The sequence below is a fragment of the Caretta caretta genome, chromosome 3 (genome assembly GCF_965140235.1).
Source record: "Caretta caretta isolate rCarCar2 chromosome 3, rCarCar1.hap1, whole genome shotgun sequence".
NCBI classification, from domain to species: domain Eukaryota; kingdom Metazoa; phylum Chordata; order Testudines; family Cheloniidae; genus Caretta; species Caretta caretta.
This window is the reverse complement of record NC_134208.1, coordinates 23,999,892-24,013,043: the sequence shown is the minus strand read 5'-3', so window position 1 is coordinate 24,013,043 and position 13,152 is coordinate 23,999,892. Positions and strand designations below refer to the sequence as shown.

The 13,152-nt window shown below is 44.9% G+C and overlaps 1 long non-coding RNA gene across 1 annotated transcript; it reads left to right on the top strand.

The window, feature by feature from the left end:
• The first annotated feature begins 11,490 nt into the window (after positions 1-11,490).
• On the top strand, positions 11,491-12,910 carry LOC142071386 (uncharacterized). The gene is made up of 2 exons (XR_012667419.1): positions 11,491-11,784; positions 12,373-12,910. It is a non-coding gene; the product is annotated as an uncharacterized LOC142071386 (long non-coding RNA).
• The last annotated feature ends 242 nt before the right edge of the window (positions 12,911-13,152 follow it).

The window sequence follows — 13,152 nt, the reverse complement described above, 5'->3', positions numbered from 1 at the left end:
CGTAAGAAATAGTGCACATTGATAGATAATGCAAAGTAGCCAATATTCAGTCCTTAGGACGTAAGGCACTCATACATTGCAGAATGGACTCTGCAAGGACACTTCATCTGTGTGATTACACTGACTTAGCTACAAAAGGTACTAGATGCATACAGGGCAATTTGATGCTTGGTATGTCTTCCAGATTCATGCCATAAAGTGAAATGTTCCTGGAAGGAGCCTGGGAAAGGCTTTGGCCCAGGGCAGCAAACCAGGACATGCTGCTAAACATAGCTGGTGAAGTACTACCAGATTCCTGGTCTATGACTAGAACCCCTAGGCGCTATGGTAATACACATAATAAATAATTATAATTTCATCTGCTCCACCAGATTACCATTTCGGATAAGCCCATGTGCTTTGTAGTTAATATAGATACTTCTAAATACAATTCTGCACATAGAGCACTGATTTTTAAAAAAATCATGAACACATTTCTATTACCAATATATCTTTTACATTTTTTCCACAAAACCTACATTTGAATCCTAGACTCCCTCTGTCCCTTTAATTGCATGCTTCCTCTTGATGCTGTCTTTTAAAGTGCCTGTATTCATGCATGCCACTTTTATGTTAAGTCAGTTGGTAAATAGCAGAGATATGCCATGATACATTTACGCTGTGGAAATCTTTCAAACGCTTCAAGGTATTTACCTTCCTCTTTCTTTTCATAAAGTTCTTCATACATCTGGTAACTATTAACGATGTTACAGAATAAATGATGGTTTGTGCCTCCCTCAGCCCATCCTTTCCATTTCCCCACCCCACTCCACCCACTCCGCCCTGCCACCACTGCTCTTCTAGGGAAATTGGAACACTAAATTTGTGACATCACATTCCATCCTATGGCAACAGTTTGATGTCCTTTTTCCAGCTGTGTTCTATTGTTAAAGTTTTTCTTTAACATTAAATTAATTAGCAATGGCCAGATGTATTACTTGGAAATAAAGATCTTGCATTTTACCAGATGACATCTCACATGTCTACCAGTAACTTGGAGCATGAGTGACTCCAGTGTGGGGATGGCAGGATGGGAAGGAACTAAAGATGAGTCCAGGGTAGGAGCTGTCAAGTTTGAGTGTGAATACCAACCTCATAACAGACTGTCAAGAAGCAGGGCACAAAACCCCAAACTGGTGGTAAGTTCTGTACTTAGATTTCACCAATCAAATAACAAGTGTGAACTCCTCAAGCACTATAGTAGCCTAACAATGGGGTCACAGACAGTCCCCTTGGGTACTCGGGTCTATGTTGCCACACAGGCGAACAAGCCTTTGTGAATGATGGTCACTTACATCCCAAATCACAACAATATTCAGATTATAACCAGTCCCAAAGGACCAGTCTCTTACCCCAGGTCAATTGTACCTTAGCTCTCTCACGAAAGACAATACTTGTAGCCAATCCTGTAATAAACTAACTAAAGATTTACTAACTAGAAAAAAGAAATGAGAGCTATTTACAAAGTTAAAACAGGTAAACATATACACACAGATGAGTTACTGTCTTAGGTTTCAAAAGGTAATAGATTCTGTTGTAATACGCAAGCTCTATATGTCCTTTAGGAACAATGTAAATTAAGCAGGGTGGGGATTCTTTACTTATGCTTAGAAATATTGCCCTCTCTGAATTCCAAGCAGCATAGTGATAATAATTTCTCCTTAACAGGGATTTTTATTCCTTTCCCCCAGCGATCAAGCTGTGATGGGACAAGGGCTTGTACATGTCTACTCTTCACGGGTGTAGAGGAAGCAATCAACAAAATCTTTTGTCCACCGGTGTTCCACTATGGTTTGTCTGGTATCTATGGGCCTTCTTTTGTTGGAGAGGAGATGATACATCTTGTGGTAAACTAGTGTTTCACACTTGGTAATGCTTCTCTCCTGACTGGGGGTTTACAATCTTAGCAAATATATTTATAGTTACAGAACAAACATTTAAATATTGCCTTATAACATGGAATACATATATTATTAACAAGATACTTTTAGCATCCTACAGGCATTTCAAAAAGTCTAAATACTAAACACATTCTTATAATTCTAATCTCTATTTTAACATTACTAACAGAGAGGCGAGCCAGACTGGTTTCCAGGTATGCATTTATCAGTGTTCAGTGAGGTGTAGGGGCCTTGGCATGAGCTGGCACCTGGTTTGCCAGCATCACAGGAACATTTGGTGCATGGGAGGCAGAGAACTCATTTAACTGAGATCTCCTTCCCCTAAACCGCTCTAGCAATCCCTGCAGCAGAAGTTTCCGCTCCTCCTCTTTCACTTTGGTCAACACCCTGACTTTTCTCTAGTCCCCTAGAGAATTAGGTTCATGACATCAGCATGAATGCAGCCTTCTGGGGATCTTTGTTCCCTAGAAGGCTGCATGTATAAAAAAAAGCCCATATATATCATATCTTTATATCACTGAACTGTTTTCTTAACTTTTTGAACAAACATATTATGATTATTTAGGCTGAGCAAAGGATGGCACATAACTGTACTTCTTCAAAAGCAACTGAGGGAAAGAACTGTGAACCAGAGTCAATATTTCCACTGTTCTCTGGGGGAGACAAAAATGGTGTAGTTTATTTTCCCCTTGTGCCTGGCCAGTGAGTGGGGAGGAAAGGGAGCAGAACCTTGGCTCTTCTCACTCACCACCAACTCCGTGCCCAGCTGCTCGAAGTGATACGCATTCAACGGTAGGCTGGGACTACTATACACACCAACCCAGGAGCCAAGATCCAAGTAGATTAACCAAAATGAAGAGGAGGTGAGGCAAGCAAGTCTGACAAGAGCAGAATCTAGCTGCAAATATTTATATTCAGACATGCTGTCCAAAATTTACCCTCCAGTGTAATTCCATCAATTTCAGTGAAGATATATCATTGAAAAATATGTCATATGCCTTTTTCATTTAGCTTTAGAAAAGTAGTAATTAATCCATAATTTACATGTTGCAAAATGATCATAGACCTGTTAAAGCCCAACAGGAGTTGAACTTACATCATTTGAGTTATACAACAGACACTTCTAGATTAGGGCACACAGACTTTGATTAATATTCTGGAAATATCTGGGTATTAGATTAGCCATGGGAAGATTCTTCTACTGCTCTCAAGATAAAACAGAAGCATATTTGAACTGTAAAACAAAATATCAATAAGAGGGCTAAAGTGTTCACACAAGGTCTGTTTCCAGGGTCTTACTGAAAGGATGTATGCAAAGTATCATCAACAATTTAAAAACAGTCTTGCTAATTGGGGAGGACTGTTTAATTGGCAGTGTATTACATGTCAAGTATCTTTTGGTTGATACAGATAAATTAAGGCCTCAGTCCTGCAAACTGTTCCACATGGGCACATGGATCTGTCTGTGCAGGATTGGGACCCTCTCCACAAAGGGAATTAAGTGTTGCAACACTAGGCATTGCAGAGTCTAACTTTTATGTACCTGCTGCCTAGTGAGAGGCCCAGGCCCAGACCCTCTAAGGTATTTATATACCTAATTCCCATAGATTTTAATGGCACTTAAATACCATTGCGGATCCAGCCCCCAGGCTCCCTATACATGCTGGGTGGAGAGCCACCTAAGCTAGCCAAGAGCAGATGCTATGGAAAAGGAAATGTCCTAAACCCTACCCCTCTCAGGTGCCTAAGTCCTTTGGTAAATCTGGACCTAGGTGCTGAAAAACCTAATTATTTGTTTTGACAAATAACAAAAGATATTAAAGCATAGTATGACTCAATCCCGATTTACATACCCTACCTTTGCAAAATATGGGCAACAATTTATCTGCTAGGTCACATAGTCTTCCATTAGGGTTCATGGAATGTCAAGGTATCTTATGAAAATAGCGTATTGAAAATACCAAGGAAAAATTAGTCATACACTGGCATACATGACTATCACACTGTCTGTATGGCACATTTCGCTTGTTAAATTTAAAAACAGAGAGGACTAACAAAGAACGTTGCTACTTTTTAGCTATACTTTTTATCCATACACAGAGTGTAAATTCTTGTTTTCCACTTATCTCCTTTTAAGGGAACATTGCTTTAGACTATGTTCATACTCAAATATCATTAATGGCAGCTATTCCACAGTCCCTTCTGCAAGATCTGACAGATGACAGAGTTTTTGGGAGGCAATGACGATGGAAAAGCATAGCTATCATCAGAACAAAAAGTAAACTGATTACATTGTAACTTTGACTGTGTTCCATATTTACATTGAAAGACTACTGAGCCTTTGCTACAACAAGACATCTGCCTTTTCCTCCCAAATATAAGGCCCAATTCTATCCTCAGATACTTGTGTCAAATAATGGGAGTTGCAGAAGGGAATTCGGAGGGCAGAATTTTGGTTTACACACTTGTCACTACTCATGCACAGTGATGTCACAGTTGAGAGTTGTGGCCTTAATGGCATGAATGGATAAAGGGCTTAAGGGGAAAATATTTTTTGTTGTAAATGTGTTTTAATAATTACATTTATTAAACACTTCTAGGTAATTACAGGGTGGGGTTACAGTTATTGACAGCTGCCAATTGCCTTAAGCAAGGGTGGTGATATATTGCAGTAGTTCTCAAAGCCAGTCCGCCGCTTTTTCAGGGAAAGCCGCTGGTGGGCCAGGCCGGTTTGTTTACCTGCCATGTCCGCAGGTTTGGCTGATCACGGCTCCCACTGGCCGTGGTTTGCCACTTCAGGTCAATGGGGGCTGCGGGAAGGGCGGCCAGCACGTCCCTCGACCCGCACTGCTTTCTGCAGCCCCCATTGGCCTGGAGCAGCGAACCGCGGCCAGTGGGAGCTGCGATCGGCCGAACCTGCGGATGTGGCAGGTAAACAAACCGGCCTGGCCCGCCAGGGCCTTTCCCTGAACAAGCAGTGGACCGACTTTGAGAACCACTGGTATTGTGCACTTATACCAGTTCATAGGGGAGATAAGCTTAACTCTAGTGGGATGCATTTGACTGTATATATAGTTAAGACCCAGTTGTATGAAGACAATCGTGAGTGGTTATAGAAGAGCACTCCAGAGGGGAAAAGCAGTGCCTGAGAACCCAAAACTAGTGTACATTCAGCTAGAAGAGCTTTAGGGCTTGTCTGAGTTGCAGTTTCAAGCCTGTGAGTGACTCATCTACAATGTGGCTGTTCTCTGAGTTGCAACACAATTCCATTTTGCAGTGTGTCACATTTCTTTTTCAAGTTGGTTAGTACTTTTTGCTGTAATGAGCCATTGAGAGTAGGCGCATAGAGAATAAAACTAATGATAATGTGTTAGTGTTTGTATTATGACACTGCCCAAAGGCATAAGAGTGCTTTTGTGTTAGATACTGTTGTGTTAGATATGTCTGCTGTCTTCACATGACATAGCCACAGTTCTTTGTATATTTTCAGTAGGTATGAGCTTACTTTTGGCCTCCCTGAGAATGTCTGTCAAGTTGTGTTTGGTTACAGTTCAAGTTCCCTGTTCTCCGTATTATTCTTCATTTTCTACTAATCTTCATCTTCTACTGATGACAGGACCCTACTGAAGGCATGTAATAATAATAATAATAATAATAATAATAACAATAATGATGATTCCTATAGGGAGCTAGAATGGTCTTAGGGTTATATTAATTATTATTTTATTATTATTGTGGTCGTATCAGGGACCCGGACCCCACTGTGTTAGATGCTGTACAAACACAGATCAAAAGACAGTCCCTGCTCCAAAGAGCTTGCAATCAGCTATAGCGCACAGGACAGGGAGTAAGGAGATTGGGGTCTGTACCAAGTTTGGCAGTAGATTTGCCTTGTGACTTCGGGGAAAACATTTAACCTCTCTGGGCCAGAGCCAAATAAAAGGTGTTGCAGTTCTGTCTCCTTCTCCTCCAGCTCCTCCTCCTTCCACCCGCCCCCCCCCCCAGCCATTTTGTGTGGCATGAGGTTTGCTTTGAGGATGCCTGCTGGACCAGGCCCCGCAGATGAGATAGGTGGGATAGCTCCTATCATCATGTGAGCTGAGGATCTCACTGAGGCTTAGGCATGAGACAGATAGATAGATCTGGGCTCCTAGATCAAGGTGTTCGTGCATCACCAGAGGTAGAAACCTAAGTGCCTAGTGACCTTTCACAGCCAAAAATTAGGCACCGACAGATTTTTAAATATAGCAAAATGTAAACTGCAAATAATATATTGAACCATTTAGACACCGGAGCAGGCTAACAAAGGATGTGAAGTCTTTAAGGTACATCTACACTGCCACTGGGAGGTGTGATTCCCAGCACAGGTTGACAGACTTGTACCGGTTCTGCTCAAGCTGGCATGCTAAAAATAGGAGCATGGAAGTTGCAGCATGGGTGGTGGCTAGCTGGAGGTGCCGCCCCTGCAGCACTGTCCATGCTGCTACTTTTAGTTCACTAGCTCCAAATTGAGAGGAGCTAGTGTGAATCTATCCACTGGAAATCAGTTGCAGCGAGACAGTCATTACAGCACATCTTTCTAAAATGTACGCTCTAGGTAGGGTGACCAGATGTCCCGTTTTTATAGGGACAGTCCTGTTTTTTGGGACTTTTTCTTATATAGACACCTATTATCCCCCCACCCCCTGTCCCATTTTTTCACAGTTGCTATCTGGTCACCCTAGCTGTAGGTCAACCACAAGTTATTGGGCTCAATGCAGAAATTTTACTGGGTGAAATTCAATTGTCTGTGTTACACCGGAGTTTGGACAAGACTATCATAATGGTTGCTTTTGGTCTTACAATTAATGGATGGTCGCGAGGCTGGATTCAGTACGTTTTGTAAAGTACTTTAGGAGCCTCAGAGAGAGAAACTACAGGCATACAAAGAAAAGTATTGTTATCGTTTCCATTTGCTGGTCTGGGTTTGAGTGAATTCTAGGTGATGGTGCCTGTCATCCATGTTTGCTACTACTTCGGTTGTATCCCATGTTCTTGTTTTGGGTTGCCACCACACCCATTTGTGCTGCAACCCTGTCAGCTCTCAGAGGTTAAATAGGTTCAGTGTAAGTCAGTGTTGAATGTGCTGCTGGAAGTGGACTGGATGAGTCAGAAGGTAGCAGTCTTCCCTCTGAGTTGGTACTGAACGAATGCCCCTACACCAGTGTGCTTTTTGGAAGCACTGTGGTCCTGGAGGTGATCCCCAATCACATTTGCAAAACCATTGTGCTGATCACCACTTCTGAGTAGTAAAGCTCCTGTGGCCACTTTTCACATGATTAAGGCTGATAGCTCTGGTGCCTGGCCAGGTTTCAATTTGGGTAATTAAATATTGTCTATGTACTGTAAATTCTCCCTGCTGTTTTAAACTGAATGCTTCCTGTTCTAATCTGCTGCATAATGTTCCTCAGGGCTGTTGAAGAGTTGCAGTACTTTATCCTTAAATTATCAAGATCCATTCCTCGATATGACCTCCTCTCTTCTGGAGGTGTCTAGGGGAATAACACCACCTAAAAAATGAGCAGCCCTGACCTGGAGGAAGCTCAGGATGAACCAGGACAGCCCAAGGATGCCACTCCCAACAGGGCTTGCATTGAGCTCCCAATGGAAATTAAATCAGTGGCCCTTGACAGAGAGTCCGAGAAATGGAAGCTAGAAACATAGCTTGACTTCCTTGGCTATGAATAGTCCTGAAGTGCAGGGTGTTTCCTGTTCCAGACAGGATGAACCTAGCCCCACCTCTTCTAGGCAATAGATTTTTGCTGGTACTATGTCAGTGGTCCCCAAACTTTTCACAGTCATTCCCCATGAGCTCTGGGGAGGGGGAAGGGGGCAAAGTGGGGTAAGGGGGCCAAGACTGGGGCTGCAGCTAGGGGCGGGGCTGGGGCTGGGAATGGAGCCGTGGCCAGGGGCCGAGGCTGGGGTCAAGGCCAGGAGCGGAGCTGCAGCTGGGGGCTGAGGCTGGGGGTGGAGCTGTGAATTGAAGCCAAAGCTGCGGTAGGGCCGCAGTTGGGGGCTAAAGTTGGGGCTAGGGCTGGGAGCGGAGCTGGGGCCAGGAGCTTGGACCGGAGTAGAGCTGGGGGCAGAGCAGGACTGGGTGGTGCTCCCTTCCCACCCCCATGGGGGTTGGCCCGGCACCGCCATGCCCTCTGAAGGTTCCTCTGTGCCCCCCTAGGAGGCATGTCCCACAGTTTGGGGACCTCTTGTCCTATGGGTATTTACTTGATGTAGCATTCACTATATAATCACATATCCTTTCCACAGGACCCTGCACAGGATATATGGTGCTCACTAAGTGGGTAGCTATTCAATGTTTCGTTTTATCCTCACTGCTCGGTGTGTGGCCCCATGTCTTAGATACTGCACAGATCTTCTGAATGGAGAATTATTAACTTATTTGTGGGCTTTTTTAATGGCTGTTATCACCATAGGATCTGAGTGCATAGAATCTGAGTGCTTCACTGGCCCTCAGTTTCTCCATCTCCATCCCACTCCTTTCTGCCTTTCTTCCCTGCTACTTATTGTCTCAGTATTCTACCGAGCTCTCTCCCCTCAGCATTCCAGTCAGGCTAATTCCTTGCTTCCATGTGGCCTGGGCGTGGAGGGGGAGAGGGCACTGAGAGGACAGGAGAGGTAGTCTTCTGGCTCTCATTTCTGGTTCCTAGTGTTACAACAGCTCTCAGCAGCCAGAAGATGCAATTGCAGAGAAAGTTCTGTTCAGCCTTGGAACCCTGCTATGCATCACGCTAGGTCTGATTGTGGGGGACAGTACATGTTCAGTCTGGTCAGCTCCTAGGAATTGGGTGGGCATGTACCATGGTAAGTGCAGATGAAATCTTCAGAGAATTTAGCTGCTAAACTCTATCAAGTCTCTACTGAGAATGTGCAGACTGATATTTTTTAGACTTCTAACTAGGCCAAATTCAGGTAGATTTTCACAGAGAATGGCAAAAATTGTAAGAATTTTTTAACATGAGCAAAACAAATTATTTTCCTCCATCCGTGTTCGCTGAAACAGCTGAACCATTTTTGTTGAGGGGGAAAAAACAAAAGTCTGAGGCAGACATATGGAGGTTACTTGCCTGTTACTGGAGGTTGTTCAAGATGTGTGGTCCCTATCTGTATTCCACACACAGATGCTCATGCTCTCCATGTGCCTAATTTGTGCCGAGATTTGTTGTAAGTAGTGTCCATTGGTCCATGCCTGCACAGTTGCTCTTGTGCTCTGAAACAAAGACATAAGGGGTGGCATGGGCCAATGCCTTTCCAGTTACTCTTCTTACCACAAATCAAATAAGATCCAAAGCGGGTGGGTAATGGAATACAGATAGGGACTACACATCTCAAAGAACCTCCAGTTACCAGTATGTAACCTCCACTTCTTTTATGAGTACTAATCCTTATGTGTATTCCACATGTGGGTGATTGGTAAGCAGTATTCAAACAGAGTGCGAGGATGCAGTTGGTAGGAATGTCTGTGATGCTGCTCTCACCACAGTTGCATCTGTAGAAGAGGACTGGACTAAGGTGTAATGCTCCATAAAGGTGTGGCTGGAGTTCCAAGTAGCTTCCTCACAAACATCCAGAATAGGTACTTCTCAAAGAGATGCTGTTGAGGTTGCTTGTGCTCTTGTGGAGTGGGCCCTCACCGTTTCTGGGGGAGGAATACAGGCCAACCGATAACACAGAATGATGCATCTAGAGATCTATGGAGATAGTCTTTTGGGCAGATAACACTTGTCCTGGCAAATGCTCTGCTATAATGGCAAATATCCTTGGTATTTTCAAATTGGTTTATCTGTTGCAGATAAGAGACCAAGGCTCATTTGTCGGCAAGGGAGTCAGTCTCTTTTCCTTTATTGAAGTGTAAGGTATTGGTAAGAATACTGGTAAATTAATAACTTGGTTCGTGTGAAATTCAGAAATTACCTTGGGGATGAATTTTGGGTGGAGGTGAAGGGAGACTTTTTCTCTATGAAATGTGGCATCATTTGTGTTAACAGTCTGTTTGTGCCCAAAGTGGGTGATCTCTAGTACCCACTTGTCTGTTCTTATTGCCCTCCAGTTGTGGGCAAAATTGGCAAAGCAATCACCAAAGGTTTGGGGGATCATGTGGCATGGCATCACTATAGATACACAGTTCTCAGGTGTCCTGGGTGATGGGTGCAGTTGAGTGGCAGTAGTTGAGGTGGAGGATATCATGTACCTGGGTTTTTGCACCCTCAAGCATTTACATGGTGGTTCTTAAGGGTGCTGGCAGTAAAATGGCTGAGAGGGAGGTCTGGGTCTGTAAATTTGCTTGAGGCATTTCTCTTTAAGGCTGGGGTATAAATGCCAAGGGAGCGGAGGGTTGTTCTGGAGTTCTTAAGAGAGTGAAGTGACTCATTAGTCTTTTCATTGAACAGATTAAACTCATGAAAGGAGAAGTCCTTGATAGTATTCTGGACCTCCTTGGGGAACCTCGAAGAGTGAAGCTATGATTTGCACGTCATGACTATGGCAAAGGTTTTAAACACAGTATCAGTGGAGTCCACATCTGCCTGAAGTGATGCCTTAGCCGCAAGCTTGCCTCCACCGATGAGGGTCTGGCATTGAGCCATATCCTTCTGGGGGGAGTTTGTCCCTGAATTCTACAAATTTGGAATATTTTGGTGAAATCATACTTTGCTAACAAGGTCTGGTAGTTAGCAACTCTGAATTGGACCCTGGTTGATGGAAATACCTTCCTCTCCAGAATGTCAAGGTGTTTATCACTCTTGTCATTTGGAGTGGTCTCAGGGCCAGAAGATTTATGCAGACCTAATTCCTTTGCCATGCATGCAAGGAATCTGACTTGGAGAGAGATGGAGAGGGATCTTTTTTCTTAGCCCTGGTCTACACTAGGACTTTAGGTCGAATTTAGCAGCGTTAAATCGATGTAAACCTGCACCCGTCCACACAATGAAGCCCTTTATTTCGACTTAAAGGGCTCTTAAAATCGATTTCCTTACTCCACCCCTGACAAGTGGATTAGCGCTTAAATCGACGTTGCCGGCTCGAATTTGGGGTACTGTGGACACAATTCGATGGTATTGGCCTCCGGGAGCTATCCCAGAGTGCTCCATTATGACCGCTCTGGACAGCACTCTCAACTCAGATGCACTGGCCAGGTAGACAGGAAAAGAACCGCGAACTTTTGAATCTCATTTCCTGTTTGGCCAGCGTGGCAAGCTGCAGGTGACCATGCAGAGCTCATCAGCACAGGTGACCATGATGGAGTCCCAGAATCGCAAAAGAGCTCCAGCATGGACCGAACGGGAGGTACGGGATCTGATCGCTGTTTGGGGAGAGGAATCCGTGCTATCAGAACTCCGTTCCAGTTTTCGAAATGCCAAAACCTTTGTGAAAATCTCCCAGGGCATGAAGGACAGAGGCCATAACAGGGACCCGAAGCAGTGCTGCGTGAAACTGAAGGAGCTGAGGCAAGCCTACCAGAAAACCAGAGAGGCGAACAGCTGCTCTGGGTCAGAGTCCCAAACATGCCGCTTCTATGATGAGCTGCATGCCATTTTAGGGGGTTCAGCCACCACTACCCCAGCCGTGTTGTTTGACTCCTTCAATGGAGATGGAGGCAATACGGAAGCAGGTTTTGGGGACGAAGAAGATGATGATGAGGAGGAGGTTGTAGATAGCTCACAGCAAGCAAGCGGAGAAACCAGTTTTCCCGACAGCCAGGAACTGTTTCTCACCCTAGACCTGGAGCCAGTACCCCCCGAACCCACCCAAGGCTGCCTCCTGGACCCAGCAGGCGGAGAAGGGACCGCTGGTGAGTGTACCTTTTAAAATACTGTACATGGTTTAAAAGCAAGCATGTGAAAGGATTACTTTGCCCTGGCATTTGCGGTTCTCCTAGATGTAGTCCTAAAGCCTTTGCAAAAGGTTTCTGGGGAGGGCAGCCTTATTGCGTCCTTCATGGTAGGACACTTTACCACTCCAGGCCAGTAACACGTACTCGGGAATCATTGTAGAACAAAGCATTGCAGTGTATGTTTGCTGGCATTCAAACAACATCCGTTCTTTATCTCTCTGTGTTATCCTCAGGAGAGTGAGATATAATTCATGGTCACCTGGTTGAAATAGAGTGCTTTTCTTCAGAGGACACTCAGAGGAGCCCATTCCTGCTGGGCTGTTTGCCTGTGGCTAAACAGAAATGTTCCCCGCTGTTAGCCACAGGGAGGGGGGAAGGTTGAGGGGGTAGTCACGCGGTGGGAGGAGGCAAAATGCGACCTTGTAACGAAAGCACATGTGCTATGTATGTAATGTTAACAGCAAGGTTTACCCTGAAAGAGTGTAGCCACTGTTTTATAAAATGTGTCTTTTTAAATACCGCTGTCCCTTTTTTTTTCTCCACCAGCTGCATGTGTTTCAATGATCACAGGATCTTCTCCTTCCCAAAGGCTAGTGAAGCTTAGAAAGAAAAAAAAACGCACTCGCGATGAAATGTTCTCCGAGCTCATGCTGTCCTCCCACACTGACAGAGCACAGACGAATGCGTGGAGGCAAATAATGTCAGAGTGCAGGAAAGCACAAAATGACCGGGAGGAGAGGTGGCGGGCTGAAGAGAGTAAGTGGCGGGCTGAAGACAGGGCTGAAGCTCAAATGTGGCGGCAGCGTGATGAGAGGAGGCAGGATTCAATGCTGAGGCTGCTGCAGGACCAAACCAGTATGCTCCAGTGTATGGTTGAGCTGCAGCAAAGGCAGCTGGAGCACAGACTGCCACTGCAGCCCCTCTGTAACCAACCGCCCTCCTCCCCAAGTTCCATAGCCTCCACACCCAGACGCCCAAGAACGCGGTGGGGGGGCCTCCGGCCAACCAGCCACTCCACCACAGAGGATTGCCCAAAAAAAAGAAGGCTGTCATTCAATAAATTTTAAAGTTGCAAACTTTTAAAGTGCTGTGCTTAAAGTGCTGTGTGGCATTTTCCTTCCCTCCTCCACCACCCCTCCTGGGCTACCTTGGTAGTCATCCCCCTATTTGTGTGATGAATGAATAAAGAATGCATGAATGTGAAGCAACAATGACTTTATTGCCTCTGCAAGCGGTGATTGAAGGGAGGAGGGGCGGGTGGTTAGCTTACAGGGAAGTAGAGTGAACCAAGGGGCGGGGGGTTTCATCAAGGAGAAACAAACAGAA